Source organism: Saccopteryx leptura, chromosome 2, assembly GCF_036850995.1.
Source record: "Saccopteryx leptura isolate mSacLep1 chromosome 2, mSacLep1_pri_phased_curated, whole genome shotgun sequence".
In the NCBI taxonomy this organism is placed as follows: Eukaryota; Metazoa; Chordata; class Mammalia; order Chiroptera; family Emballonuridae; genus Saccopteryx; species Saccopteryx leptura.
Genome location: NC_089504.1, coordinates 97,578,780 through 97,596,680, shown reverse-complemented (window position 1 = coordinate 97,596,680; position 17,901 = coordinate 97,578,780). Strand labels below are relative to the sequence as shown.

At 39.7% G+C, this 17,901-nt stretch overlaps 2 protein-coding genes across 8 annotated transcripts in view; one reads left to right on the top strand and one right to left on the bottom strand.

Annotated features, from left to right (window-relative positions):
• Positions 1 to 17,901, bottom strand: part of CENPP (centromere protein P) — a 249,256-nt gene that overhangs the window by 41,443 nt on the left and 189,912 nt on the right. The gene's annotated exons all lie outside the window — the stretch shown is intronic.
• The window catches only part of ECM2 (extracellular matrix protein 2), a 45,461-nt gene continuing 35,728 nt past the window's right edge, over positions 8,169 to 17,901 (top strand). For all 3 annotated transcript variants that reach the window (XM_066368372.1, XM_066368371.1, XM_066368369.1), the window contains exon 1: positions 8,169 to 8,297. The gene's annotated coding sequence lies outside the window, so the exon portion shown is untranslated. The remainder of the gene's footprint in view (positions 8,298 to 17,901) is intronic.

Here is a 17,901-nt window from a genome sequence, read left to right as displayed (position 1 = left end):
TGTGCAATAGTAAGACTAAGCTATAATTTTCCTTTCTTGTAATGTCTTTGACAGGTTGTAGTATAGTTAGTTATCCTGACTTTAACAAACTGTTTGATAGAATCTGTTCATAAATAATAGAGGCCTGTGGTATTCTTTGTGGGAAGGTTTGAAATTATGAATTCAATTTCCTTAAGTTATAGATAATACAGATATTCTATTTCTTCTTCTGATAGTTTATTAAATTGTATTTTTCTAGAAACTGTCTATATCATCTAAATTTTCTGGCATAAAGTAGTTCATAATATCCTCTTATTTTCTCTCAAATGTTTTTAAAATCTGTAGTGGGCAATTTTCTAGTTCTCATACTAGTAACCTGTGCTTTCTCCTCACCCCCCACTTTTAGCTTTGTTGATCCTGTCTGCTGTGTAATATTTTTCATTGATACTTTTGCTCTTTAATATTTCTGGTAAACACTCCCAGGACAAAGCGCTGCTCAAAGAGACCTCAAGGATGATTTAAAAATATTTTTATAGTGATCTGACTTTTTAGTTTGTCTTTGATAAGAAGGTTGGTAGACTTACCCAATCCTTCAATATTGGATATAGAAAGCTGAAATTTTTAATTGTATTTTTAAAATTTATGCCACTTACATGTATTACCTATTCAAAAATATAAACATAATTTAAAAAATAAAATTGCAGGGAAATAGGCATTTTATATATTTCTAGCGGGAGTAGATATTACTTGAATGTTTTTTAAAGCAACCTAGAAACAAACATGCACCAAAACTCAAAATGGGTCAACAACCCAATGGCCACTGACAGAAGAAGAGTTGAGTATATCATGGCATGTTTATATATAAATGCTCCACTTAAGTGTTCTATTCCTTCGAGAGGGTAAATTCAATAAAAGCAAATGAAGCAAATGTCACATTGCAGTGTGAATTAGCTGAAAAAGAGTTTGATTATGGCAACAGGTGGGGATTCAGACTAGGCCTGAGGCAAGGTAGGACTCCCATTTCTGAGAGGGGCCCTACTTAGAATTTCCAAAATTCAGCTTTATCTGGGTGTTGTCCACAAAGTTGTCATATGGAAAGCAACTACACCCTTAAGAGGAAAAGTAACTGACTGGTGCTCAGTACCACAGAAGTAGAGACACTTCACTCAAACACACGGTCTGGAGTTAAACCTGCACTGGCCGCCTTGCGGCCTAGGCACTGAGGGCCCAGCTCACATCCTGTTTGGTGACCAGAATAAAACTCTGCAGAGCAGCTGTTAGAGCTAAGTCTCAGGATAAAGTTATGGCTGAAACAGTAAAAGGGAGGAGAACTTCAATGCCAGCATTTTACATATACTGCTGTTATAACAGCTTCTGCAGAAGGACTCATGTAACAGTCCATTAAACCATGAAAGTCTAGAGCAGGGATCTCAGCAACTGTATAGCCAGGCTCTCTGCTACCTTGTCAGTCTTGGCATGGTGACTGCTGCTACTCTTCTGTGCTGCTATTTTTAGTTACTTTTTTTCCTGATTGTTTAAATTCTCTTTCAGAAGTTACTAGTTTTCTTCTTTCTTTTTTTTTCTAATTTTTATTTATTGATTTTAGTGAGAGAGATAGGAACATTGATCTGTTCTTGTATGTGCCCTGACTGGGGATTGAACTGGCAACCTCTGTGCTTTTGGATGACACCCTAACCAACTGAGCTATCACCTAATCTGTGGTGGCACAGTGGATAAAGTGTCGACCTGGAATGGTGAGGTATCTGGTTCAAAACCCCAGGCTTTCCCAGTCTAGGCACATAAAAGAAGCAACTACTATGAATAGAGGTTTCCTGCTCCTTCCCCACCCCCTTTCTTTCTCTCCTGTCCTCTCACTAAAATCAATTTAAAAAAAAAAGTCTATTAACCAACCGAGCTATCTAGCCAGGGCCAGAAGTTACTAGTTTTCTGAACTGGTTATAAAAAGCTCAAAACATTATAAAAATACAGAATTATTCTGTAATAAAGCTCCCCCATAATGCCATCATTAAGATAACCACTATTCACAATTTGTTGTTTATTCCTTCCAAATTGTCCTTGAGAAAGGTGCTAAATTGTATACATTAAAGAAGATAAGATGTTGGACAAATAAGTTTGTAAAATTTGATTTTGCTCACTTTTATTGTTAAAAACGGTCGCTGCCCATGTGATGAAGCTGCCAGGTGATGCTGCTAATTACCTTCCTGCTTGGGAATGACTTTGTTATGCTAATTAATGTGTGCTGGAGGAGGGGTTTTTGCACCAAGAAAAGTCTGTGAAGAAGCTGGAGAAAGGGAAGGAAAGAGGCCATGTTTTTGCAGAGAAGCAGTCAAGATGGCGGGGTGCTGAAGGAGAAGCCAGTTTGTGCAGAGAGAAGGAGATGGGGACCAGAGGGGACTGAGCTAGTGGGGCCTTTGATTCTAGAAAAAAACGGGAGAAAGTCAGTGCCTTTGGGAGCCCTGACTGGAAAGGGAAGTGTTTTCCCATTGTGTGAATTTACTTGCCCAGCGGTACAAGGCTAGAATAAAGGCATGGCCCACCAGTTTTCGGCTCCGCTGTTTCTCTACTGTCTGCTCAAATTCAATGAGAACCTGCATGTGAATGGCCACGATGGCAGTGGCTCCTGGCCTTATGTAAGATAATAGCACATGCACTATTTGTTTGGGTTTTTTTTAATTTTTATTTATTTATTTCAGAGACAGAGCGAGAGTCAGAGAGAGGGATAGATAGGGACAGACAGACAGGAACGGAAAGAGATGAGAAACATCAATCATCAGTTTTTCGTTGCAACACCTTAGTTGTTCATTGATTGCTTTCTCATATGTGCCTTGACCGCAGGCCTTCAGCAGACTGAGTAACCCCTTGCTCAAGCCAGCGACCTTGGGTCCAAGCTGGTGAGCTTTTTGCTCACACCAGATGAGTCCGCGCTCAAGCTGGCAACCTCGGGGTCTCAAACCTGGGTCCTTCCGCATCCCAGTCCAACGCTCTATCCACTGCGCCACCGCCTGGTCAGGCACATGCAATGTTTTGAAACTTCTTTCTTCTTGGTATATTGTGCACAACTTTACACACCTGTGTAACAGTTACTTCAGTTTCTCTCCATAGCTCACGGCAGCCCACTGTCCCATATCAATATACAACTGGGTTAATTCCTTCCCCACCCCACCCATAGTTACAATGATCCAAAGTGCTTTCCTAGGGGGATATCCATGCTGAGAAAAACATGTTTCCATACTGGATTCCTAGACAGGAAAGGCTGGGACGGAGTATAGTTATTTTTAAGTTGCCTTCAAAGAATATGCATTTCTGTTTGCACCCAAACACCACATGCCATCAACATTTTTTTCCTACTCAAGCAATGTATACATATTTTTTAATCAGGCCATATTTTTTAAGGCTATTTTGTTAAAAAGCACCTTCAGGTCCACAGCAAAATAAAGAGGAAGGCACTATACAGAGATTTCCCATATATCCCCAGTTTCCCCTCTAGCCTCCCTCATTATCAACATCCCCAACTATCATGGTGCATTTGTGACAACTAATGGACCTGCACATCATCTCCCAAGTCACAGTTACGTCAGGATGCACTCTGGGTGTTATGCACTGTGTGGGTTTAGACAACTATATGACGGCATGTGTCCATCATATATTAGAGTAGTTTCACCGCCCTACAAATCCTCCGTGCTCCTCCTGTTCATCCCTCTCCTCCCCAAACTCTAGCAACCTCTCATCTTTTTACTGTCTCCAAGTTTGCCTTTTCCAAACAGTTGTAATCATACAGTTTTTGGCCTTTTCAGAATGGCTTATTGCACTTAGAATTTATGCACATAAGGTTCCTCCATGTCTTCTCATGGCTTGAGAGCCACTCATTTTAGCATGGAGTAGTATTTCGTTTTCCGGATGTACTACAGTTTATCCATTTACCTACTGAAGGACATCCTCGCTGTTTCTAAATTTTGGCAATTATGAATAAAGCTGCTATAAATATCCATTGCAAGGTTTTGTGTGAACATAAGTTTTAAATTCATTTGAGTAAATATCAAGGAGCATGATTGCTGGATCATATGGTAAGAGTATGTTTAGTTTTGTAAGAAACTGCCAAACTGTCTTCCAAAGTGGCTGTACTATTACACATTCCCACCAACAGTGTGTGAGAGTTCCTGTTTTTCCACATTCTCACCAGCATTTGGTGCTTTGGATTTTTGTAATTCTAATTGGTAATACTGTGCTATCTGGTTATGATTGAGAATACAGAGTTAGACACTGACCAAAAGTTCTGAAACGGTAGGTAGAGATGGTCAACTTTGTGCTGGTACTGGGTTGTACTGTAGCAAATTTGAATTCAGAACATGGGGACTCCATGTTCCACCAGCCACCCAAGGCCAAGTAGACGAGGACATGGGTTCAATTTGGGGGAAAATGCCTAATACTTAGAACAAACAATAGAGACATCTGGAGGATTGAGGTTATCTGCCTGCTACTTGATAGATACGTGAATTCCAAACTGCCCTCTTGATGTTCCACTTATCTGTCAGACCTCACCCTTACTGGACTACCACTCCTGAGACAAAGGAATTCCAAAAAGCTGACAACCCGCCCCAAGGAGGGGCTCCGGACACACCAGGACTTTTGATTCAACACCCACATGCTCGAAGCCCCCCAAGGAGGAGCATTCCGGACATACCAGGACTTTTGCCTCAGTATCCCCTCAGGCTCTCCCAAACACTATATAACTTGCCCCTAGTCTGTAACTGGTGCTCTTCTCCCCCAGGAGAAGTGCCCGGCAGGGTTCCTTTCTTCCTTTCAATAAAACCTGTTACTCTGGTCTTTCGGACTCCCATGGATTCCAACACTACTCTTAAATGCAGCTTCCCAATGAACCTCACTATTCCTAGGATCTGTCATTTCTAAATCTGGAACACTCACAGAGTTATCCTGTCCCACACATATTTTGGGCTGTAATGTCATCTATCAGACAGAGTCTACGTGCCTTTATTTATTTATTTGTTTGTTTGTTTGTTTATTTATTTATTTATTTATTTATGGTAGAGACAGAGAGAGGATGATAGGGACAGACAGGAAGGGAGAGAGATGAGAAACATCAATTCTTCGTGTGGTTCCTTAGTTGTTCATTGATTGCTTTCTCATATGTGCCTTGACCGGGGGGCCACAGCAGACCGAGTGACCCCTTGCTTGAGCCAGCGACCTTGGGTCCAAGCTGGTGAGCTTTGTTCAAACCAGATGAGCCCACGCTCAAGCTGGCGACCTCGGGGTCTTGAACCTGGGTGCTCCACATCCCAGTCCAACGCTTCATCCACTGCACCACTGCCTGGTCAGTCTATGTGCCTTTAGTCTTTACGAAATTTCTCAGAATTTCTTGTCTTCTAAGAGTACTAATTATGGCTTTGGCTGGATAGGTCGGTTGGTTAGAGCATCGTTCTGAAGCACAGAGGTTACCAGTTCAATCAACAGTCAGGGCACATACAGGAATAGATTGATATTCTTGTCTTACTCTCTGCCTTTCTGATAGATAAAATGGCTATTCTGCTGCCATCTCTAAAACAATGCAGGCCTGAAGGAGAAGGACTGGATTACTTAGTAACCAGTCCTTACTTGGGACGTCCTTCTTACTTGGTAACCTGGCCCAAACCTCTCTTTTGCTGATAAATGACGGTTGAGCTGCTGTACAAAGTTTTGAGGAGCTGTGGCACCACTCCAATCCACAATGGAGGAAATAGTCTTGTGCCAACAGATGCAGCAAAATTAAGAAACAGAACATTTTCATCCCCCACTGTAAGGTTATAGTTCATTTCCTTGCTATTCCTTCTTAAGGGCTCCCTGGCCTCCTCTTTGAAATGCATCAGGATGTTTATCTTCACAGCAGAATCTGGGAAGTGTCCTTGGGAGCAAACATTTAGGAGGAGCCTGACCTTATGCTTAGGAAAGGAGACAGTCGGTCTTGAAAAGGGCAGAACCACAAATCTTAAATCTTTATCTTGTCTCCCAGAGAGAATGTCAGATAGACTGGTAATGGACCTACACTAATTAGACCTGTGTTAACTTACCAAACAAATCCCCCACCTCCTACTCACCCTCACATCAGTGACCAATGCCATAAACCAGGATGTTGTGAGTACACTGGTGCACCACCCGATGTCAGCAGATGCCTGTAGCAGCCACCCCTAGCTCCTATATCTAACACTCTCTCCTGCAGCTTGGGGCTGACACCCTTTGCTGGTCTCAGCTTGCTAGCACCCAGACAGTTTAAAATAAATTTTCCTTTGTGAACACAACAGCCTCATGTTTTCGGTTCAACACATGGTTTCTGCCTTTCAACTTCCTCTCACGAAAATCAATAAATAAAAATTACCGGCCCTGGCCGGTTGGCTCAGCGGTGGAGCGTCGGCCTGGCGTGCAGGGGATCCGGGTTCGATTCCCGGACAGGGCACATAGGGGAGGCGCCCATTTGCTTCTCCACCCCCCCCCTTCCTCTCTGTCTCTCCCCTTCCCGCAGCCGAGGCTCCGTTGGAGCAAAGATGGCCCGGGCGCTGGGGATGGCTCCTTGGCCTCTGCCCCAGGCGCTGGAGTGGCTCTGGTCGCGGCGGAGCGATGCCCCGGAGGGGCAGAGCATCGCCCCCTGGTGGACAGAGCGTCGCCCCTGGTGGGCGTGCCGGGTGGATCCCGGTCGGGTGCATGTGGGAGTCTGTCTGACTGTCTCTCCCCGTTTCCAGCTTCGGAAAGATACAAAAAAAAAAAAAAAAAAATTTAAAAAATTAAAAAAAAAAATTACCACAAAAAAAAAGTACTAATTATTTTGTAGTGCAGTGTTAATATTTTAAAAATCAAATGGGAGTTTTTATTATTTTTAGGAATTTGAGTGCTCATATGCTTAGTCAACCATCTTGATTTGATCTATCCAGATCATTTTTACATTTTTTTGGAGAAAAAAAATGTAGCTCTTCTCTGTCAAATAATTTAGACCTCTGAAGTAGAATAATGAGAATTTTTTAAAAAGAAGAAGCCTCGAGAAAGAAAAAAAGAAAAAAAAAAAAAAAAAGAAGAAGCCTGACTAGGCAGTGGCACAGTGGATAGAGAGTAGGGGCCTGGATGCTGAGGACCCAGATTTGAAACCCCAAGGTTGCCAGCTTGAGTGCGGCCTCATCTGGCTTGAGCATGAGATCACAGACATGACACCACCGTCGCTGGCTTAAGCCCAAAGGTCACTGGCTTGAAGCCCAAGGTCAATGGATTGAGTCCAAGGTCAATGGCTTGCGTAAGTGGTCACTCGGTCTGCTGTTCCCACCCATCCCCCGCCCCCGGTCAAGGCACATATGAGAAAGCGATCAATGAACAACTAAGGTGATGTAATGAAAAATTGATGCTTCTCATCTCTCTCCCTTCCTGTCTGTTTCTGTCTCTCTAGCTAAAAAAAAAGAAAGAAAAAAAATAGATATTATCATCCCTGTGTTCAAAAAACGAAACTTTAGAAACAGTAGTAACTCACCCAAAGTCACCTGTAAACAGAGGCGTGGGTCTGAAACCCTGACTTGTCTCTGAGCTGCTCCCTTGCAGATGCAGAAACTGAAGCCAAAGTACATAACCAATTTGCCAGAGTAATCATAATAGGAAGCCTCACAGATCCTTTGTACATTTTCTTGTTATTGCTTCAAGGTGGAAAGTTACATAATTTCAGTGACATTACTATGTAACAGCTTTTTGTTTGGTTAACAATACTGCATGTGTGATTCCCAGTGGGCAGGCAGAGAGATGGATGATGAGTTAAATAACACTACCCAACTACAGGCTTCCCAGGAATGTGGTACCTTAAACTTGGCAAAAACAGCATCGCTGTAATCAGATAAAGCTCAAGTGCTATCAACTAGGCTAGTATAAATATTAAGAATCTTTATGTAAAGAGTCTATGAAAACCACAGATTTCTTTCTTGTTTTTTAACCACAGATTTCTTAATCAAGCTTCATTTTTATGCTTCCAACTTCGCCTTCCCAGCCCACAGACTAATTCCCCCCCTGCAGTTTTTCACTTTTCCTATGATTTCGAAAGAAATATTTCCCTTAGTAACCATTTCCCCTGGTTACTCTCTTGGCTGGTTTTCAGCACAAAGAACTGAAAGGCATTTATCCCCAAGGGAAGCAGTTATTTTAGATTTTACTAAGAAGTCAGCTAACATTTTTCAACATTCCTTTCTGTTCTTTGTTTTAAAGAAAGCGCTGTTTTTGTTTCATTTGCAGCTGGAGACGTAAATGACACCAAGCAAAGCCTACTTAGTTTAGAGTTTCAGGTAAAAAAGTTTTCAATTTTAAGTTTTTACTAAAGCATGTGGAATGGTTTTAATATTTGGGTATTTTATGCTGTAAATGTGTTTAACACTTGAGGAAATTGGCTCTTACTAATAGATTTTTAAACTTTAAAATGTACATTATTCTGTTTACTTGTTTTTCTCAGGGTGAAAACTTCCCAAATATTTCAAAATTTACAAAACTGGGATTAAAAATATTCGTATATGTTTAAATAGAATAATGTACTCAATAGAAATGGTTTGAAAATTTTTGTCTGTATTTTTCAGTCCGAAAAGAACATAAAGGATTAATTAAAACTTTTTTTTCATTTTAAGCTTGTAGAGTGAAGTTAAAAAGGATAACAGACATCTAATAGCTTCATGTAGAAGTTTAAAGTCCTAAACTTAGTATTTTAAAAGCTTACTTAAGAGTGCTGATTAAAAACTTTAAGGAGAAAAACAGTAAGTTAACCAGATTTAAAGATGATATTTAATGTTGGGATAAACACAGTTATGTGCTACAAGAAAAATTTACTTGATCAAAATAAGAATAACTGCAATTAGAGTGCCATAAAAGTTTATCTCTAGAAACCTATGAACTCAATTGCAGAGCTGTTTACTAAATTTTTTTTTTTTTTTTTTTTTTTTTTTACAGAGTCAGAGAGAGGGATAGACAGGAATGAAGAGATGAGAAGCATCAATCACCAGTTTCTCGTTGCGACACCTTATTTGTTCATTGATTGCTTTTTCATATGTGCCTTGACCGTGGGCCTTCAGCAGACCGAGTAACCCCTTGCTCGAGCCAGCGATCTTGGGTCCAAGCTGGTGAGCTTTTTGCTCAAACCAGATGAGCCCATGCTCAAGCTGGCGACCTCGGGGTCTCGAACCCGGGTCCTCCGCATCCCAGTCCGACGCTCTATCCACTGCGCCACCACCTGGTCAGGCCTGTTTACTAAATATTAAATGTGATGCAAAATTCTATAAATTGTTGAAAATAACAAAGACCTAGGCATCAATTATAAAATTAACATTGAGAGCCCATTCCCTAAAAATTGTTTAAACATTTCAGTGAGACTATTTAGATTCTGATTTTATTAAAGTTAAGATAGCTCTGCAAATTTATTTCTGTACATATCTAGTTAAATTTCTGGATTAGTAAAAATAGGATAATTTGAGGGGAGAAAGAGATAAAGACTCAAGGTCAACCTGACTACAGGAAGATGATTTTGTTGGACGAAGGTATAAAAAAGAACAACTGAGATTCAGAAGGGCAACCCGAGCAGATATCACACCTAGTTCTCCTCTCACCAGGTCCCTATAAACAAGAGAAGATTAATTACAAATACACACATGAATATACAGCTACACTAGAAAATAATGAGAATTCCTGCTGAGAGAGAAACTCTGAGGAGTCCTTTGAAGACAGGAGAACACGGGAATGAATTCAAAGAGGGAAAACATTGCCATAGTGTGGGAAAGAACTACATAAAACAGAGCTTGGGTGGGGGAAAAAAATGTTAGAGTAAAAGAGTCCAAGAAGGATAGATTAAAAAACAAAACAAAACACTGATACATTAAACTTCTAACTATTAAACATAAACTGAAAATATTAAGAAAACCTATAGAAAGAGGGAAAATGCCCTGGCTGGATAGTTCAGCTGGCTAGATCATTGTCCGGATATACAGAGGTTGCCGGTTCAATCCCTGGTCAGGGCACAAACAGAAACAGATTAATGTTTCTCTCTCTCTCTCTATCCCTCTCCCCCTTCCTAACTCTCTAAAAATCAATAAGTAAATTAAAAAAAGAAAAAGAGAAAGGAAAAATGAGATTTCTTAGAAAGAGATAAAAATTAGATTCAAACTGGCCTGACCTGTAGTGGCACAATGGATAAAGCATCAGCGCTTAGGTTGCCAGTTCAAAACCCTGGGCTTGCCTGGTCAAGGCACATATGGGAGTTGATGCTTCCTGCTCCTCCCCCTCTTCTCTCCCTCCCTCCCTCCCTCTCCCTCCCTCTCTCTCTCTCTCTCTCTCTCCTCTAAAATAAATAAATAAAATCTTAAAAATAATTTTAATAAGTTAAAAAAATAAAGTATTGAAGGAAATTATTTTTTAAATAATTCTATTTCCAACTAAACTAAATACTTTCAGACATATTAGAATTCGAAATTTTTATAACTCACAACATTCTCTTTTAAGATGTAGATATATTTCAGTAGGAAATAGAATGAATCCAAGGGAACTCCTGCTTCTAATAATGGCAGGCTAGGCAATTCAGACTGATGGACCTGCTAAGAATAATTAGACAAAAGAAGAAAATAACGGGGCCAGTGATAAGACTAAGACCCAAAGACGTTTGGAATAGCTTTTTCTTCTGGTGGCATCTGTGTACCCAGATGAGGTGGTTGAGAAGCTTAGTATATAGCTTTAAAACAGCCTCATTAGGCAAGAGAGAAACAAAAATCAAGGGACAGGACCAAACCAACAGCAGGGGTGGCAGGGACAGTGACGCCAGTGAAACCTCCAGGCTCGTTTTGGGACACAAAGTGCTTCAAATCACTCAATCTATAACTGGTAGTGTCCTTAGTTTCATGTACCAGGCAAATGTAAATCTTTTTGGCATAAAGAATATATTATCCTAGGATTCAAAGTACTTTCAAATTTTTTCATATACAATGGCACTCAATCAAAAGCCATCAGGCATACAAACAAGACAATGTAACTAAAGACCTCAAGAAATACAAACTATAGAAATAGATATAAAGAGGGTCCAGAAAATGGAGTCTTCAGACACAAACTTTAAAAAATATGACACATTCGGTCCTGGCCGGTTGGCTCGGTGGTAGAGCATTGGCCTGGCGTGCGGAAGTCCCAGGTTCGATTCCCGGCCAGAGCACACAGGAGAGGCGCCCATCTGCTTCTCCACCCCTCCCCCTCTCCTTCCTCTCTCTCTCTCTCTTCCCCTCCCGCAGCCAAGGCTCCACTGGAGCAAAAGTTGGCCTGGGCGCTGAGGATGGCTCTGTGGCCTCTGCCTCAGGCGCTAGAATGGCCCTGGTTGCAACAGAGCGACGCCCCAGATGGGCAGAGCGTCGCCCCCTGGTGGGCGTGCCAGGTGGGTCCCGGTCGGGCGCATGCGGGAGTCTGTCTGACTGCCTCCCCGTTTCCAGCTTCAGAAAAATACACACACACAAAAAAAAAAAGACACATTCAAAAGAGTAAAAAAAAAAAAAAGATTGAAAATTTCAGTTGAGAGTCAAAACTAATAAAAACTCACTGAAAACTTAAAAAACTAAAAAGAAAAACCCCCACAAAGCAGAAATAAGGAAGTCAATGAGTGGGTTTAATAGCAAATAAATCACAGCTAGAGAGATAATTAGTTAACTGGAAGATAGATTTAAAGAATAACTAGGATGGCCTGACCTGTGTTAGCGCAGTGGATAAAGTGTCGACTTGGAACACTGAGGTCGCTGGTTCAAAACCCAGGCTTGCCATGTCAAGGCACATATGAGAAGCAACTACTACAAGTTGATGTTTCCTGCTTCTCCCTTTTCCCACCTCCTCCTAAAATCAATAAATAAAATCTAAAAAAAAAAATTACCAGGATGAATCAGAGTCACAGAATAATGAAAAATACAGGACAGGGAAAGAGACATTAAAGACATAATAAGAAACAAAACAGAAACAAACTCACTGATACAGGAAACAAACTGATGGTTGTTAGATGGAAGGAGGGTATGGAGGGCTGGGGGGCTAAGTGGAAAAGTAAAGGGGTTTAAGTAATAAAAGTGGCAGTTACAAAATAGTGCAGCACAGAGAATATACTAATATTGTAATATCTATGTATAGTGTCAGGTGGGTAGAAGACATATCAGAGCTATCATTTAATAAGTTATATAAGTGTCTAACCATCTATGGTATACCCTGAAACAAATAAAATATAGAGTGTCAACTGCAATTAAAAAATAAAACAAGGCCTGACCTGTGGTGGCGCAGTGGATAAAGTGTCGACCTGGAAATGCTGAGGTCGCCGGTTCAAAACCCTGGGCTTGCCTGGTCAAGGCACATATGGGAGTTGATGCTTCCAGCTCCTCCCCCCCTTCTCTCTCTCTGTCTCTCCTCTCTCTCTCTCCCTCTCTCTCTGAAAAAAATAAATAAATAAATAAAATAAAACAAGTGCCTGACCAGGTGGTAGCACAGTGGATAGAGCATCGAACTGGGTTGCAGAGGACCCAGGTTCGAGACCCCAAGATTGCCAGCTTGAGCGCAAGCTCATCTGGTTTGAGCAAAAACTCACCAGCTTGGACCTAAGGTCACTGGCTCGAGCAACGGGTTACTCAGTCTGCTGAAGGCCTGTGGTCATGGCACATATTAGAAAGCAATCAATGAACAACTAAGGTGTCGCAACGAAAAACTGATGATTGATGCTTCTCATCTCTCTCTGTTCCTGTCTGTCTGTCCCTGTCTATCCCTCTCTCTGACTCTTTCTCTGTCCCTGTAAAATAAATAAATAAATAAATAAAATAAAACAAGTAAAAACAACCCCCCAAACCAGCAAAACAAAACAAGACATAATAAGAAGACTATCAGCCCTGGCCGGTTGGCTCAGCAGTAGAGTGTTGGCCCAGTGTGTGGAAGTCCGGGGTTCAATTCTTGGTCAGGGCACACAGGAGAAGCGCCCATCTGCTTCTCCACCCTTCCCCCTCTCCTTCCTCTCTATCTCTCTCTTCCCCCCTCCCGCAGCCAAGGCTCTGTTGGAGCAAAGTTGGCCCAGGTGCTGAGGATGGCTCCATGGCCTCCGCCTCAGGCACTAGAATGGCTCGGACTGCAGCAGAGCAACATCCCAGAGGGGCCGAGCATCGCCCCCTGGTGGGCATACTGGGTGGAGCCTGGTTAGGTACATGTGGGAGTCTGTCTGACTGCCTCCCTGCTTCTAACTTTGGAAAGAAAAAAAAAGAAGACTATCATAATGTAACTATAGTTCTAAAAAGAAAGAGGAGAGAGAAGCAAGAAAGTAGTATTTGATGAAATAAGGGCTTAGAAGTTTCCGAATTTGATGAATATGAGGCTACAGGTTCAAAAATGTTTTGAATCTCAAACAGGGTAAGAACAAGAAAATTATATGTATAACAGAGTAAAACAGCTGAAAAACAAAGCTAAAGAGAATATAGTAAAAGCAGCCAGGAAACAAAGTTACTTTTAAAAGAGAAATAATTAAATTGACAGATGACTACATAATAGAAACTATGGAAACAAGAAGACATTGAAATGAAACCTTCGAAATGCTGAACAAAACACTTGTCAATCTAGAATTTCATATCTAGACAATACATCATGTCAGAATAAACAAAATATAAATATTTTCAGATAAAAAATAATTGGCTATCAGTTTCCTGAACTATAAGAATGAAATGTCTTCATCAACTAGAAATAAAATACTCCTAATAGAAAACTGAAGATGCTGGAAGGAATAAAAAGAAACAAAAAGGATAAATGTTTGTTTAGGTAAATCTAAATCAGTGGTTCTCAACTGATGGCAGGATGAATCCCTCCATACGATATAGGATACCATTAATAATGTCTGGAGACATTTTTGGTTGTCAAAACTGAAGGGAAGTTGTTAGGGTCATCTATTGACTTGATGCTACGAATGCTACTTAGTATAGAAAGGCCAGCCCCAGCAAAAAAGAATTATCCAGCCCAAATATTATAGTGTGAAGGCTGAGAAAGCCTGCTATAAATGAACTTTGAGCATAAAATATAAAAAATAATCTTTTGAGGGTTTAGCATATATAAAGAAATAAAGTATATGACAAAAGCAGCATATGTGCCAGGATGAAGTATTTTTTGTTTTTGTTTTTGCCAGGGTAAAGTTAAAGTTGTCCTGGTTCTTACATTGTACAGGAAGAGGTAAAGGTACTGATTGTGTTTAGACTTGATTAGTCAGAGATGTGCGTGGCAAGCTGTACAAAGAACAGAAAGGTAAAAAGTGTATAATTGTTAATGTAATAATAAAAAATAAGTAATCAGCCTGACCAGGTGGTGGCGCAGTGGATAGAGCGTTGTACTGGGATGCCGAGGACTCAGGTTCGAGACCCCGAGGTGGTCATCAATTTGAGCGTGGGCTCATCTGGTTTGAGCAAAAGCTCACCAGCTTGGACCCAATGTCTCTTGCTAGAGCAAGTGGTTACTCGGTCTGCTGAAGGCCCGTGGTCAAGGCACATATGAGAAAGCAATCAATGAACAACTAAGGTGTCACAATGTGCAACGAAAAACTAATGATTGATGCTTCTCATCTCTCTGTTCCTGTCTGTCTGTCCCTGTCTATCCCTCTCTCTGACTCTCTCTCTGTCTCTTTAAAAAAAAAAAAAAAGTAATCAATTTTTAAAAAAGAATTAAAAAAAAACCAGACCAGGCAAGATAAATAGAAAGCAAATAATCAGAAACCAGATTTAAACCAAAATGCATCGTGTTATATTAAATAGACTAAATATTACAATTAAAAGACAAAGGTCAGCCTGACCTGTGGTGGCGCAGTGGATAAAGCGTTGACCTGGAATGCTGAGGTCGCCGGTTCAAAACCCTGGGCTTGCCTGGTCAAGGCACATATGGGAGTTGATGCTTCCTGCTCCTCCCCCTGTTCTCTCTCTATCTCTCCCTCTCTCTCCCCCCCTCTCTCTAATAAAAATGAATAAATAAAAATTTAAAAACAATAAAAAAAATTAAAATTCCATAAAAAAAAAAGACAAAGGTCAGACTACATTAAAACCAATGTGCTAATAGAAGGTATATTGAAAATATAAGACTATGGACAGGTGGAAAATAAAATGATGCAAAAATAGATTAATTAGACATTAACCAAAAGAAAGCAACTCCCATTATCAGGCAAAGTAGATCTTATGACAAAAATCTCTACTAGAGATACAGAAAGTATCTAATGATCAAAGTACCAGAAAAATATAACAATTATGTTTGCATATACCTCAAACATAGTCTCAAAATATGTCAGTAAATATGACCAAAGTGAGTTATAAATATTAAACCACATCCAAAAACAATTCCCCGGGATAATATAGTTAAAAAACAATGAAGACTTATATTATCTTATGTATAAATTAAAATTAAAACACAAAAGTACTTCCAGAAGACATATGTGTAAGAATGTATATAATAGCAAAAAATTGGAAAAATTAAATATCCATCATCAAATTGTCTGTTAAATCACATAAAATGAAAATAGTGTGTACAGACCAGATGGGTTTATCTATGTTGACATACGGGAGGGAGGGGGGAGGCTTACAGATGTTTATATGGCAAATAATACAATCGTTAACAATAATACAAAATAAATTGTCAAGAAAAAATTGTGTAAATCTACTTTTGCCACACCCTTTTTATGTCCACACGTCCACAATTTATTATTGAGAAGAAGACAATAGGTTGCAGCATAATATATCAAACAATTCCATTTGTGTTTAAATATATATGTTCATATATGCTTAAAAGGGGTCAGATATACTGTAACAGCAGTTAGGAAATTATGGCCTCCAGGCCAAATCCTGTTTGTTTTAAAAAAAACAACAACAAAGTGCCATTAGAACATACTCATGTCCTTCCATTCACTTATCTTGTATGGCTCCTTTTGGACTGCAGTAATAAGTAGAGTAGTTTAGACAGAAACTGTTGGCCAGCAAAGCCAAAAATATTTACTCTCTGGACCTTTAAGTAAAAGGTGACTACCCTTGTACTAAACTATGAATTACAGTTAAGGGAACTTACACATATGCCCATACATATGTGTATTGTTTTAAATATAAAAAACTATATATTATTTTTATAAATTTAAACACATCTTTCTACTTTTTTTTTAAAAAGAGCAGTACTATTTTTATTCAACAGTCTCTAACAAAAACAAAACAAAACAGAATGTATATGCAGAACTAGGAACTTTAAAGAGGATTGATGAAAATGATTGCAAAGTCAGAAGAGAGAAACTGTAAACATGGCTCTTATCTTTAAATCTCTTCTGAGCTTGGCCTGACCAGGCGGTGGCGCAGTGGATAGAGCGTCGGAAACAACAGCTTCGCCTGAGCACAACAGAAACACAAACTGTAAAGGAGGGTCCTAAAATAAGGAATATGCGATTCTGACTACACGGCCATATGGCTGAGACTTGGAAACAGATTAAAAGTAAAGAACATCTTGGAATTAAGAAAAAATCTTGAGAAAGAGATTACCACATGGAAATGATTTGCTTATAACTAATCCCATCTAGTTATAATTCACTAGATTCTGTCTATAAGCAACATGTGACGGTCTTGATTCTTCAAACATGGGTTTCTGAATCTTGGCACAAATGACATTTTTTTTGCTGGCTGATTGTTTGCTGTGGTGGCCTGTCCTAGGCACTGTAAGGCATTTAGCAGCATCCCTGGCCTGTAGCACCCCTTTCAACTGTGACTACAAAAATGGTATCCAGTCATTGCCAAATGTGTCCGCTGGGGGCGAAATCATCCTCAGTGCTGGAGGACTGCTATAAACTGGCAAACTTGTGCTGTAAACTATTTTAGATGTAGCAGGCTACATTGTTAAAGTTTAAGCAGTATATAAATAAATGAGTGTGGCTGTTTCAATAAAACTATGTATGGATATTGAAATTTTAATTTTATGTAGTTTAGTGTCATAAAATATTATTCTTTTAAAATTTAAAACCATTAAAATATAAAAGCCATTTTAAGCACCCAGCAGGTTTGATTTGGCTTCTGGCCCCTAATTTCCTGATCCCTTATCTAAGCTTCTATCAAACCCACAGCCTGGTCTTCAAGGCCCTCCACATCATTTCTCTTTGATCATATATCATTGCTAAGTATCTCAGACAAGTCAGGATTGTAAAGTTTATTCACACCATTTAGATGTGTGATACCAAATAGCTACTCTATTTCTTTGAACATCAAAGTGGTCGCCCTATCCAAATACAGTGGTGGAGACAACATACATATACTTGTAGTGTATTGGCAAAACTATGACACAATCAAGAAAATGAGTATCATCTAAAAGCTCACTAGTAACCATTGGTAAGCTCATCCATCGGTCTGACTCCAAAAAAACCCCTCCCTATCTTGAAGCAAACACTGAGATGCTTTCCCTATAAAAAAAAAGTTTTGTATCCTTTTTATGTAAGACTTCTTTTATTCAAGATAATTATTTTGAGATGCATCCACTGTTGTTGCTAAGTACTCTTCCATTGTATAGATATATTACAGTTAGTTTATCCATGAACATACTGATGAATGTATAGATGGGTCCCACTTTTTGTCAAGTATGAAGAAAAGCTGCTCTGTACATTTACACACAGTCTTTGTGTAAATAAAAGCTTTCATTTCTCTTGGGTAAATATCTAGGAGTGGAATAGCTAGGTAAATGAAAGGTGCATGATTAACTTTTGAGGAAACCACCAAACTGTTTCCTAAAAATGTTTGTCATTTTACATTACCAAGAGCACTGTATGAAAATTATAGTTAGTCCACATACTTGCCAACACTTGCTATGGTCTGTTTTTTAAATTTTAGCTAGTCTAATATGTGTGTAGTGGTACCTCATTGAAGTTTGAAT